At 47.3% G+C, this 12,759-nt stretch overlaps 1 protein-coding gene across 1 annotated transcript in view; it reads left to right on the forward strand.

Moving 5' to 3' along the window:
• The first annotated feature begins 731 nt into the window (after positions 1–731).
• The window catches only part of WASF2 (WASP family member 2), a 33,625-nt gene continuing 21,597 nt past the window's right edge, over positions 732–12,759 (forward strand). The window contains exon 1 of the mRNA XM_005433081.4: positions 732–836. The gene's annotated coding sequence lies outside the window, so the exon portion shown is untranslated. The remainder of the gene's footprint in view (positions 837–12,759) is intronic.

Raw genomic sequence — 12,759 nt, forward strand, 5'->3', positions numbered from 1 at the left:
CCACCCTTGGCCTGGGGGCTGGAGGTGGATGAGGAGCTGGGGACCCCCACCCTTGGCCTGGGGGCTGGAGGCGGGTGGGGGCCCTTCAGGTTTGCAGCAGGACAGGCAGCTGCCAGGCCCCGGTCCCGCTCGGCCCAACACTCGCACTGTCACCGCAACCCCCGCGCCCCACTGCCACCTCCCACCTCTTCCCCAAAGCCCCCCAGCCGTGTCCCCTCACCCCACCCCTGCCCCATGGCCGCGCCCCCCGCCCCGCCCAGGAGTGACACCCCCACTCCCCCAGGTGGAACTTTCCTCGCAGGGCGTGAGACCATAGAGGTGAAAGGAAACACCAAAGGCGAGCTCGCCGAGGGGGGAAGCAGGGGAGACACAGACGCCTTTCCTCTAAAACCACCTGGCAGAATATCGAGCTCTGGCCGTCAAAGACTCAGACAGATATTTTTAAAACGTTTTGGCTGTGCTTGGTGCCGTGTTTCTCCCCACTTCCTCTGGAATCAGTTCCAAAACTGTCCCGGGTTCCCCCCGTCTATCTCCCCTAATAATACGTTCCTCCCTGTTTACTCTCTTTGCGCGGCCGGCTTGGGTGGGGTTCTTCTCCTGCGCCAGTTTCGTACGCAAGTGGCGTAGGGCGGGTTTGATAGACAGCTAGGGATAACCAATAGCGCGGCAACGTCTCTGACTAGCTAGCCAATGGCGAAGCGGACCGGCGGCCGGGAGGAGGCGGGGCGAGACTCAATCAGGGCAGGGAGGGGGAGCTGTGGAATGGCGGACGGCCGGGCTGGCCCGCCCTGGTGGTAACGAGCTGAGGGGGACGGAGGGGACAGCCGCGGAGAGAGGTGAGTGCGCGAGGGGCGAGCGGATGCTCCCCGGGCCTCCCAGGCCGCCTCTTCCTGGGGAAGAGAGGGGGAGGCGCTGGGGTGGGCCGCTAGGCCCTTGCCAGATAGTGAGCTATGGGGCTGAGCCTGTCACTGTTTCCTGCCACATAGTGAGTGCCCGCCTGGTGCGGGCCCCGGTGCCCCGGGCCGGGAGGCTTGGGGCGGGCCTGGGTCCGGCCTGGGGACGGGGACAAGGAAATGGCTTCGTCCCCGGGCTGACACTTGCCCAGCCCCTCCCGGGGGCCAGGGCTCAGTGCAGGGTGTGTGCCTGGGCCGGGCTGGCCGGAGGGGCTGGGGCAAGGGGGAGGGCTGGCCTGCCCCGGGGGTGGGCAGAGGCCCGGGCCGGGGTAAGGAAATGCCGGGCTCCCGGGCTTTCCCGAGGCCTCGCCGGTGTCCGCTGTCCTGGGGCCGTTACGGAGGGCTGAGTCAGTGGGGAATGGCTTGGGGAAGTTGGGGAGAAGGGGGGTGCTGCAGGGTCCCCTCTAAGGGGGCAGCAGTGGTGCTGTGCTGGGGGGTGGGGGTCCCTCCCTTTCCGGGCTGGTTGCAGCCTTTACTGCCTGGGTTTGACATCAGTGCTTGTGAAAGCGTGTGCGTGTCAGCGTACAAAGTCTGGCTGGCTCTGAGCTGGTTCCCTCCTTGGTACAAGTTCTGGTGTTTGTGCTTGTGGAGTGTTGCTGCAAAAGCAGCTTCTCCCTCTGGGCTGTCTTCCTGCCCCACAAGTGGGTGCACCCTTCAGTATGTCTGCGTGTACTTTAGAGGTGGGTGTAAGCCCCTTGACTAGTGAGTAGCCACCCGAGCACGTAAAATCGAAAACTACTTGGGGTAAGGTTGTGTGGATGCTGTAGCATGCTTTGGAAGATGTTTTACCCGTTATTAAATCTCTAGGTGTGCTCTGAAAACAAGCTTTGGAGGGTGTAATGAGATATGGTCAGGTCAAATGCATTGACCTCCAGGTGATCTCAGACCATATTTCTTCCAGAGAAGAAATAAGTTGTTAGGGAATGCATTTAGGTTTGTGTTGGGGTCACTCCTTTGGGATACAAATAACCTGTGTCCTTCGGAGAAAGGTAAGAGATAGCAGCTCTTCCCTGTTAGCTGTTATTTGACCTGAAGGACCTTCCTGTGGTACGATTTTTTTTTTTCTGTCAAAAGTTTCACATTTGGTATTATTGTTTTACTTTCATTAGTAGCAACAACAGAATTGGGCATCTCTACATAGATCAAGCCACTGGTGGGACTGCGTGGTGTGTTAATGCCAGGAGTAGGCCTATTCAATAAGATGCTAGAAAATACTGAAAGTCTGTCTTTCAGCACTGCAGATGCTGGTGGGCATGAAATTATAGTGATAAAAAAACTCTTAAGTACAGTACACTGCCTGTAGACAGGGTCATAATTGATTGAGCCCTCTAAACCTCAAGCTTGTGTGTCCTTTCCAAAGATTTGTGAGATGGAAAAGCTGAAAGCAAAAGATGTGGGAAGTCAGCTCTGTGTGTGTGTGTGCTTCCCTGTGACAAAGCTGATGCAGAGTGTTACTTTATGGGAAGTACCGAAGTCTGTATGCTTGGTCACACGAAGAAGGGGAATAGTTATATTTTCCACCCATTTTAAACATCTGCAGAATCAGTTGCTACTAAATGCTGCAGGAATTTAAAATGCTGCGTTGCGACACTTTTCATTCCGATTTGCCCCTTATTGACCTTGAGTGGGTTTTTGTCATAGAAACCGATACAGAGTATAATCCAAAACTTGGTTAAAAACAAACCAAAGCTAACATCTATCCACTGAAAACACAGCATGTTGATAAGAGTGGCTTTGAAAATCCACTTGCATTCACAGCCAAGGACAAGCTTTATCCAGGAAGTGGGGTGGAGCAGCCCAGGCATTCCAGTTCTGTGCATTTTTGGGTTTTTTGTTGGGTTTTCTTTTCTTTTGGAAGGATTGTCCTTGAAAACATGAAGTTTGACAGAGAGAGCTTGACCCAAGCTTTAAACCCCCACCTGAGGCTGATCTTTGGTCAAGCTGCAGTTGTCAGTATGGTTCCTGGGTGGGTTGGTGACAGTAGGGATCAAACCCAGAACTTCCATCTTCCAAAGCATCAGTTTCTGCTTGGGTAAAAGCCTTGCTCTCTTTGGGGTGAGGAGCAGGTTTACCAGCTCCCTGTGCAGCCCAGCTGAGACAAGGTGAAGCCTTGCTGTACTTTATAAGTATGGGTTGTAAGAGGATAAACTTCCAGGGGTGAACTGAATATAAACTTTTCCCTAAACTGCATATTTTTACTGCTTTTAAAAAGAAATGTGATGTCTTTTATCTGTCTGGTAATAAGTCCAAAAAGTAAATGCCCCAAATTCCATTTTATTTATTTAAAAAAAAACAACCCAACCCTAACCTTCTGATGGCTCATGCCGGTCGGGCTCCTTCCCCTTCACAGCTGTGAAGATAAAACCTTTCCAAGCTGTCTGCTGCTGATCAGGTTTTTCCAAGCCGCTGCATGATGCTGTTAGCAAGACCCCTGCTCCATTTCACTGTTCCCGCACCCCTGTCCCCAGCCCTGCAAAAAATCAGCAGCGCAGCAGAGCAATGCCGCTGCCTGATCTCAGCCTGCGGGCTCACGCCCCGTTTCTTACTTTAGTTTCTGTCGGGTCTACAGTCCTAACAAATCTTTCAAACGCTGGTTTTAACAAAACTATGCTGGGGGTGGGCAGGAGGGTGCAGGTTGACGCTGCAGGAAATAAAGAAGGAAATAACGTGTGTTTCTGGCTACTTTATTTTGTAGAAGTCCTGTTTGAAATGTGCTCTGAAGCGAGTGGCTTGCTGAAGAAGGGTAGAGGCTGGAACTGCAGCCCTTGTGTCTTCAGAGATAACACTGCTGGAGTCTGAAGTAATGAGTTAATAGTAAAGTTCTTTTAAGCAGAGTATAAAACTGGTTTCCCTATGAATAATGTGACACACCGAACAGAAATGGTGTATTTTTAAGTTACAGCTCAGAAGATATTTGTGAGCAGTGATTCATTAAAAAGAATACAACCTTTATGATAACTACCAACCCAGTTTCTCAGCATGCTTTGAATGTATCTCATTCTTCAGGGCTGGTCTAGGAAAAGTTGATTTCATTCACAAAGGTTAGATAATCGTCTGGTGTGGGTGGAGGGGTTAAAATTTCAGTGATTGCCTCATATGCATATAGTTACAGCAGTAAATCCATCTCCTGGTTTTTTTTATTTTTTGTGGTGAATAGAGAAGGTTCTTAGGATTAGTATTTCCACAAAATCAGGTTAGTTTTCTTTGACTGACTGTAATAAGGAAGATTTCAACAAGTGTAAGACTCTGCTTTAATCCTTCCAGATAAAACTATCTTTTGGGCTTTCTGGACTCAAATATTTAATAACTTTAAATGTAAGGTTTCTGTTTGGCCTCTGCTAGGTTTGATGACAGTACTTAGCTCTCCCTGGGTCATCCAGGTGAGCAGTATATGTTGCAGCATGTGCTGCACAGGTCAGTCACAAACCAGGAAAAGGACTGAATAGCAATTGTGTTTGCATGTGTGATGTATAAAATTCCCGCTGTCCCCATACGGAAAGGGATGCCAGCACCTGGCAAAACCACGCACTGCCAAAAGCTCCTTCCGAGGGTTAAAATAGCCAGAATAGGCCCCTGTCTGATGGCTTAGTGCTGGGCTTGCTCCTTTATGTAGTTTCTCAAGTAATGCTGTGCAAAAAGCACAGGAGGCAAGCCAAAAGTGACAACTTTCACTGTGCAGAAGCCTAGGAAAGCAAAATGCAACTATTTTCCCAGGCTGTCTTATGGTGCGTTACTGTTTTCGGCAGCACTCTTGCTTCTAATGGGATCTGTAGTAAGAAATTGTGTATTTAGTCTCACTGTGCAAGGATAAATATTTGTGAGATCAGGCCCTTAGTTACCGTAGATTAACATTTATTTAAATATTTTAGGTATTTATAAACACTGGATTTAAAAAAAGGCGTGTGGAAGTGGCTTCTGGGTAATAAGCAAATGACTGCTCAGAACAGAACCACCCTGGTGACATTTACTTCCTTTGTATTTTTGCAACTCTGTGTAATAAAAAGACCGTGTGTTTTCTTTTTGAGGAGGGGAGGCTACCGGTGCTGCTGATCAGGCTTCCCTGCAAAGGGCGTGCTTGCTAAGAGGAGCTTCTACAGAAGTTTATCAGACTCAGGCCTGATTCTGATTTATATAAGACTTGGTTTTCCATCTGAAGGTCTGCAGGATTTTTTCTTTCCCTGCCTGGGAGGCAGTAGGGGGGAGGTCCCCTCCCAGAAGAACTGAAACGTGAACTTCCACGTTATTTTGTTGAGCAAGCAGCGCAGCGGCAGTGCAAGGCATTAATCACATTCTCCATCCTGAGCTCGCCTTTGCTGCAGTAATGGGCCTGGGAAATAGTTCCTGTAGATCCTACCCTAATTCTTGAAATAGCAGTAAAGCTTTCTGGTATTATATTGCTACTGGAGAAGTGGTGGAGCGTAGGCATATCTCAAGTATGCATCTGCCAGGGGCTTTGAGGAAGAAAAAGGACCAAGAATCTCAATTCTGTCTCCCACAAATGGGGTTGCTGGTGACCTGCTCTGTTCCTTCTGTGCCTTCTGTGTCATCTCCTCTTCCAGAGCAGTATCCCAGCCCTGTTTTGGGGAGAGGTGGTGGTTTAAAGGATGCTGTGGTGCCAAGAGAGGAAGAAGGGAGATGCCTGTGAAGCAGCAGCATTTAGCATTTGTTCTTGAGGGCTTAAGTTTCTGCATGGGAGGCTGTTGCTGTGCTGCCGCTTCAGAGGAGCTACTCTGAGATCACTGGTGACCTGTTGACTTGGAGGTATTGATTCTACTGTTGGAAGTGGGGCACAGTCGAGAATGGCATGGACAACATGCAAAGAGTTGTCCGCTAAAAATAATTTATTCTTACTGCTGCTGTCAATCAAACCTAAACCATGACTTTATTATTTTGGTTGCTGCTGAAAGTGCTCAATAAGCATCGAGAGCTTCTCTTATGTTGTCTGATGATGCAGCCTGATAACCTTCTTCTCAGAAGGTGCATGTTTAATGAGAGTGGCGATGCATTTGTTTGAACAACTCCTTTATGAAGTGAAGGCACACATAGCTTTGAGATTAAAGTCTCCTAATTGTAAAGTGGAGGGCATAAAAGGAAGCGTCTTTTCACCTAGCATATGATAAGTGCGGGAGTTACTGCCCTGGGATTTCATGGGTGCCGACTGTTTAGATGAGTTCAGAAGCTGATGAGACCAGTTGATGGAAGTGAAATCCATGAAGGACAACAAAAGGTAGTGTTTGTTTCCGTGTGGTCTTAAGGTATGGTGGGATGCTGTGGTGTGAAAAAGGACAGCAGAGAGAACTGTTGCCCTGTGCTTGCCTTGTTCTCATGGTCTTTTTCTTTACACATCTGATACCTGGCCACCAATGGGCAGAGGATGTTGATTTATCTGGAGGCTGGATGACCTAGCATGGCTATTCTGAAGTCCTGTGGCTTAGGGTTTCTTGTCTTGCTTGTTCGCTGATGTTTCCGATGATGTTGCAGAGCAACCTGCCTCTTCTGAGCCTCCATTTCTCCCTGCTCATAAAACTGGGCTAATGACTCTGACCTTTTGTTTGTAAAGCAGAAGGAAGAGGATCAACAAAATACTGGGAGCTTATTTACTATCATTACTGAAATGATGAGCAATGCCACTTTGCGGCACTTCAAAGAGGCTTCGCTTATAAGATGCTGGAAATCCCTAGAGAGAGAAAATGTTTCAGATGGAAAAGGAGGAGGGGGGGGCTATTCCTCCCATTCTCATCTCGGAAGTGTACTCTCCAGCAAGGCATGGAGGTGGTGTCTCCAAGCCATCTCCCCTCCCAGCCGGGCTATTTAAAATAGCTGCTGACAGTCTTTGCTTTTTTTCCGTAAGAGCCAGACGGACTGGTGTCACTGATCGCGTAGGAGTGAGTTCTGCGTAAGTTGTTCACATGCTGTGGAGTTTTGTGAAGTACTTTGTTGACCTATTGTATTACCACTAATAAGATTGAATGTGGTTTTAATTTCTCATTTCCTCTTTCACTGGATGCCCTTTTCCTACTTCTTAGAGTCTTACTTCAAGTCTGTATAGCAAAAGTCTTTTTCTGTTGCTCAAAGAATGAATGATGCTTTGCTTTCAGGCAGCTCCGCACTGGAGGGCTTTAAGTGGCATTCAGAGGAGGCTATCAGCCACAATATCTGATGTATTGGTGTAGCTGCGGTTCATGCATGGAGTGTAAAAAATGGGATTTAATTGGGAGGGAGGGGGAATAGCGGCCCTGGCTGAATGGATGGGTGAAAGTTCCCCGACCACCCCTTAGCCCAGCAAATAGTTTGTTGAGTGCTTGCCAGAGCGGAAGCGAGTTCCCTTTCAGACACCCTGCTTTTGTGCACCGTAAGAAAAAGCACACACTCTTATGGTTTCGGCCTTGCAGCTGCAAAAAAAAAAAAAAAAGTGAGAGAGAACTCTGCACACACCCAGATCCTGTTCTTTCAATACCAACAGCTGCTGAGCTGATCCTTTGCTGGAGGAAGGCATATAGCTATAAACACAGCTTGTGAAAAACCTTTACCTTCTGTCTAGGGCAGCATGAAGTAACTGGCCGCTTCCCTTTTGGAGGCTAAATTAAAAAAGCGTCTAATTAACTTATACAAAATAGCCTTTTTGGTTGCTATTGAGAATACAATATTGTATCAAGGAGGTTACATCTAGGGTCTGGCTTCACATGAGAGGTTTCCATAAAGCAGCTTATTATAGACCTTGTGGTGAGCTTTGATAGAAAGACTTGCATCCTTAGCATCCCTAATACGGTCTAATCTCTCTTCTCCCAAAAACATCACTTCATTGAACCGATCGTTTCAAACACTCTGAAATAGTTTTGGATGCTCCATAGCCTGGAGTTTGCACTGCAGATTACATAAGGTGAGATCACTGCTGGGCTCAGAACATGCAAAATGGAAACAACTACAGCTTAAAAAGAATATTTTTCTGACTGTCCCAAGGAGATTACATAGGCATTTGTCACCAAGTCCAAGCTGAAATTTGATGCTGCTCTGTCAGACCAGGGGGGCTGATTGAAACACTAGGGCTTTGCTGAAGTCTGCCTGGAAGGTTGTCCAGTCCCACTGGCTGCGTGGATGGAGAAAGTGAGTCCGAGGATTGTCATGCTGTTGAGCAAAACCAGAAGACTGCTACTTGCAGCTTCCTGCAGCTCTGCCTGAAAATTCCAAATGGCAACCTGGGATCATGTGCCGTGCCCGTACGTTGCACGCACAAAAGCCAGATTTGGTGTTGCTGTGGAGTTGCCTTGCTGGGCACCTCTACAGAACCACTGGTAATCCCAGCTCTGGGGCAGATCCCTTTTTCCCTAGCCCTGCTGGGTCTTCCCACCCTCGGGCAGGACAGACCGTAGGCGTGGGGAAGGAGAACTGCCTGGAAAACCTCAGACACGTGGTGGCTTTTGGTACTGGTGGGGTGGAGGGCTGCCTGTTCTGAGTTCATAGTGGTACCCATCTCACTTGACTCCTGAGATCCAGAAAGTATATTCATGGTTTTAATGTGGCATCGTATGTATTTTTTTTTTTAACTCTCCACAATAGAAAACCCATGTGTTATTTTGACTTCATTAAGACGCTGTTCATAAACCATTTTAATTTAGGTGCTCAAGGCTGTTCTCTTGTTTTTTTGTGATGGAAATCCCAGCAGATATAACACTTCTGGAAAATATCAGGGAGTCAGTGTCTTTTTTTTTTTTTTTTTTCCCTTCATGTCAAAGGTTAACTTAAAATATTAATGCTGCAAAGATTCATTTAAGATATTAAAACTGTTCAGGCAAGAATACATGTACATATTGTAATTACTTCCTTTTTCTTACAATTAAAGTAATTGGATTATATTTAATGAGCTATTTACATTTAATAATTAAGAAAAGACTTATCTTTCCAGTATTCCCCAAGTGCAGCAGAAGGGTGGGGGCACTCAGAGCTGTGATATAATTATCTAGGCGTGAGTTGAAACTGAAAGAGCAGTTGAGCTGTATAGAAAACACTTGGAACTGGTTTGTTCCTACTCTATCATTAATCAAAATAGTGTGTGTTAAAGGAGAGGAGGCTGAGCTTAGCTGCAAATGAGACAGAGTTTATCTGCTGAAAAGGAAGGTTAAAATATGTTCAGACTTCAGGAATAAGTCATTTAGGAAAAAAAAACCCACACCCTCTCTTTCCGTATTAATTACTGAGCGCTGCCCTAGAATGAAAATGTGCTGATGTATTGTGAGAGCTGTGCTTTGCACCGAGCGCTTTGTTAGTGCTAACAGGCACAAGCCTTTCCTCTTGCTGGAGGAGGCTGGTGTGAAGGAGAGGAAGAAAACATGCTATCCTCATTAGCAGTAATTCAGCCTGGGAATGAGCGATTCAGCGGTGTTTGCTTTAGCAGCCGTGCACCATTTGCAGAAGTTGGCCCGTGGTTCTGCGCAGGCATCCTGCAGCGACAGCATGAGGCTTGGGTACCTGCAGCACCTCCAAATGAAGCTGGTGGGAATGGTGCCGCTTGTGTTGCCACCTAAATTGCATCTTTTCTAGTCAAGACCTTTTGAAGTGAATTCAGTGCTGTTACAGACTTCAAGGCTTGGAAAATGAGATCTGGTGGTTTTTGTCCAGAGCTGCTTTTGCCTGGGTTGGGACAGAAACAAATGGATGACTTTGCCAATGAAAGCTCCTCAGCCTTGACCTTTAGGGACTGGTTTTTGGGGCAGAGTGGCAATCCTGTTCTAGTAGACATCTCTTGCTGGGGTTGCTGTGGCTGCTGACCCTGGTGGTTGTTACTGGTTGGGGGACTTGTTTCCTGGGACAGGTTGAGACGGATTCCTTTGGTCTTGTTGGCTTTGGACAGTGGTTTGGGCTCAGACCAGGTGTTGTCAGACCTCCTGCTGATGGACTGAAACCTGCCTGCTGCCCAGGCCCCTCCCCACATACTCCAAAAATGTTTGAGAACCTGTAGTGGGGTTTCTGTACCCAAGTACACCAAAGCTACCTGTTGATTGAAGCTTGCAATGCTGCTCTGTGTTGTCACTGACCTTGCATCCTTGCCAAAATTATTCATAGGTTTAACAGAAAGCATTCTGCTCCCTTTGCTGCTCCTGTTTCCTAGGAAGCAGCAAAGCCAGAGCTTTTCTGGTGCTGAAGGAGCCCTGCCTCTCTCCTGATGTATATCCTCACGGCAAAGACCTTGAAACCTTTCTGTTCCAGAGCTTTAATTCCTGTTTAATCAATAGTTCTGTATTCTGAGAATCAAATCCCTGTGACAGCTCTCTTTAATTGAGCTAAACTGCCTTTCTCTTGTCACATCTCTTCTAGAGTTTTATTTAAATGCATTTGTTCTGCCTGTATCCTAGTCAGGTATTGATAGGAACACCAGGTGACCCTCTTTGTTTAACTTGTTTTTCAGCTAAATGAATGGAAACATTAATTAGGGCAGTGGTGTGGTTTTTTTAGGAGTAGGAAAAGCCAAGAAGTCTAGGTCAAACTGCTGGCTGTATTTGCACGCCAGCAGAAGCTAGGAGGATCTGTATGTTCTCCATTAGTGACACCCCCATCCTTCCACCCCCAGCTTGATTTCTGCCAGCAGCTTCGAGCGAGTCCCTCTCCAGGAGAGCAGGCTGGCATTTATTCCAGCAAGATCATCTTCACTAAAGCTGATAACAAAAGTTTAAAAGGAAGAGCCAAATTTTCAGTCACACCTGTGCAATCCCCTTGAGGGCAGTAAATGATGATGATAATGTATGAGCCAGACAAAAAACACAGAAAATGGCTTTCTGAGCCTCTTTTGCATTTTTCAGAACCAGCAGACTAGAGGAGGGAGGGGGGAATGGGGGGAAGGGGGTGGGGGGGAAGAGGATTTTTACTCTGGGAACTGAGCGGGCTGGATGTTTGTTGTCTCAAGGACTCCACAGTGCAAGGTACAATGCTTCGTTATTCTGCAAGATCATGGCTGATGTTTCCTAGTGTCAGAGCATCACTGTGGAAATGTGCGGCACCGCTCTTGCCCCACGCTATTGCCGAAACACTTCTTTCGTAACGCTGGCAGATCGTATCTGCAAAGTTCTCTCGAGTTGGTGATTGAACTGGATTATTAACATACAGAGGGGTCGTGTGCGTATTTGTGCTATCGGCTAGCTGTGTTCTCCTGAAGGCCCTGTGTTTTCTGTAGGTCCTGCTTCAGCAAAGCTTTTGTGCGATGGTGGGTGAAAACACAGCCTGCGCTTTCAGTCTGAGCGGCTGGTAAGAGATGGTGGGCAACGTTTTCCCTGGCGCTTGGAGGTGTTTTACCCGTGCATCTCTACCGTGGCTTTTGGGGAGAATAGACCACTGTGAAAGGAAGCAGCCCTGCAGCTGCCCTTCACTGCTGACTCCTGCTCAGCTGCTGGCAGGCTGGGCTGTTAATGACAGATGAGCCTGTGACGCGTTTTTGGGAATGAATACTTGTTACAGCTGGCGGGATGGAGTAGTTTGTGGCATCACATGGCAGTTTGCTCTATAATTTTACTCCCTATTGCTCGGATGCCGCACTGATTGCTAGGTCTCTCTCTGAGCATGGAACTGTAGCATTTCTGATTGCTGCATCCCACTTCTCTGTGGCTGCATTGTGAGCTTGGATATAGCCCTGAGCACTCAGCAGAGCCTTCTGCTGAATTTTTCCACCCCCCCCTCAGTTCTGTGTGTGTGTGTGTGTGTCTGCTGCTTCCCTTTCTGCTAGTCTTTTGGGGTTACATAAAAGCCAGTCTCTTTCTGGCCATTACAGCTACATGGGGGAGTAGTTACTGCTGAGAGAAGCTTGAAATTTGAAGCAGAGTTGTCACAGACATTAGAAAGAACAGTCAGTCTGCGTTGGCAAGCTACTGAGTTAAGTCTTATTTCATACTGATGGGAATTTCAGATCTGATTATCTCCTTTCTCCCTCATTCCCAAACCTGCTGGTGTGTCTAATCCCCCGATGGGTACTCCTAAAGGCTGCTCTCCAAGGCGCTTAGCTGAAGGCTTGGTCTCCTTGACTATGCTGCTTGTTTGTGTCCAGGCAGAGGATTTTTGTGAGCCCTGCTGAGGGCAGGGTGATTGGTCACCCTGATGTACTTGCAAATCAAGCCTAATTTCCCTCCCCTTCCCCAAAAATGTGCTCTGTCCTCCTTAGGTGCTTTGTGCTACACCAGACACTATGACAGATGATATCTCTGCTGGGGTCCAGATTTATTTGCAGATGGTCCCTGATCTAAGAGGTTGTGTGTCACATTGAGTGGGGAATTACCCAGGTGACTCCCAGTAATGCTATGCTAGCTGGTCAAATACCAGGGAGGAGAACCTTGCCAGATCTCTCCCTCCAACTCACCTGTTATTTACAGCTCTTTGTGTGCGTTGCATACACACATCTCACCTTGTAGTCCTGCCTGCCTTCTCCTCTGCACCACCGTGTTGACTGTGCGATCTGCCTGCTGTACAAAAAAAAAAATAAAAAAATGAATAGGCTGGTTCCTCTCTTGCTGTGCAGTGCTGTTTTCTGCTCTGCTCCAAACTGCTTGTTAAGGAGTATTTGCTCTGAGTTGCTGTTTTCAGTTGAAAGAACTCGTGTTGGAAAGCAAATACTCAATCCCAAAATGTCCCTGTATTGCTTCTCAATACTTGTAATCAAAGTCTGTCTCCTTTATTGTTCGTAACAATTGTCCAATTCTACTGTGCCAGCCCTATTTATTAAAAATAGTCAATAAGATGCAGCTTTGTGCAAGGGGGTTATAGACTGGCAGTTCTTGTTTGAAACAAACCAATTGTACTTGATTCTAATCCAGAACTGGGATTCCTG

This window comes from Falco cherrug, chromosome 3 (genome assembly GCF_023634085.1).
Source record: "Falco cherrug isolate bFalChe1 chromosome 3, bFalChe1.pri, whole genome shotgun sequence".
NCBI lineage: Eukaryota > Metazoa > Chordata > Aves > Falconiformes > Falconidae > Falco > Falco cherrug.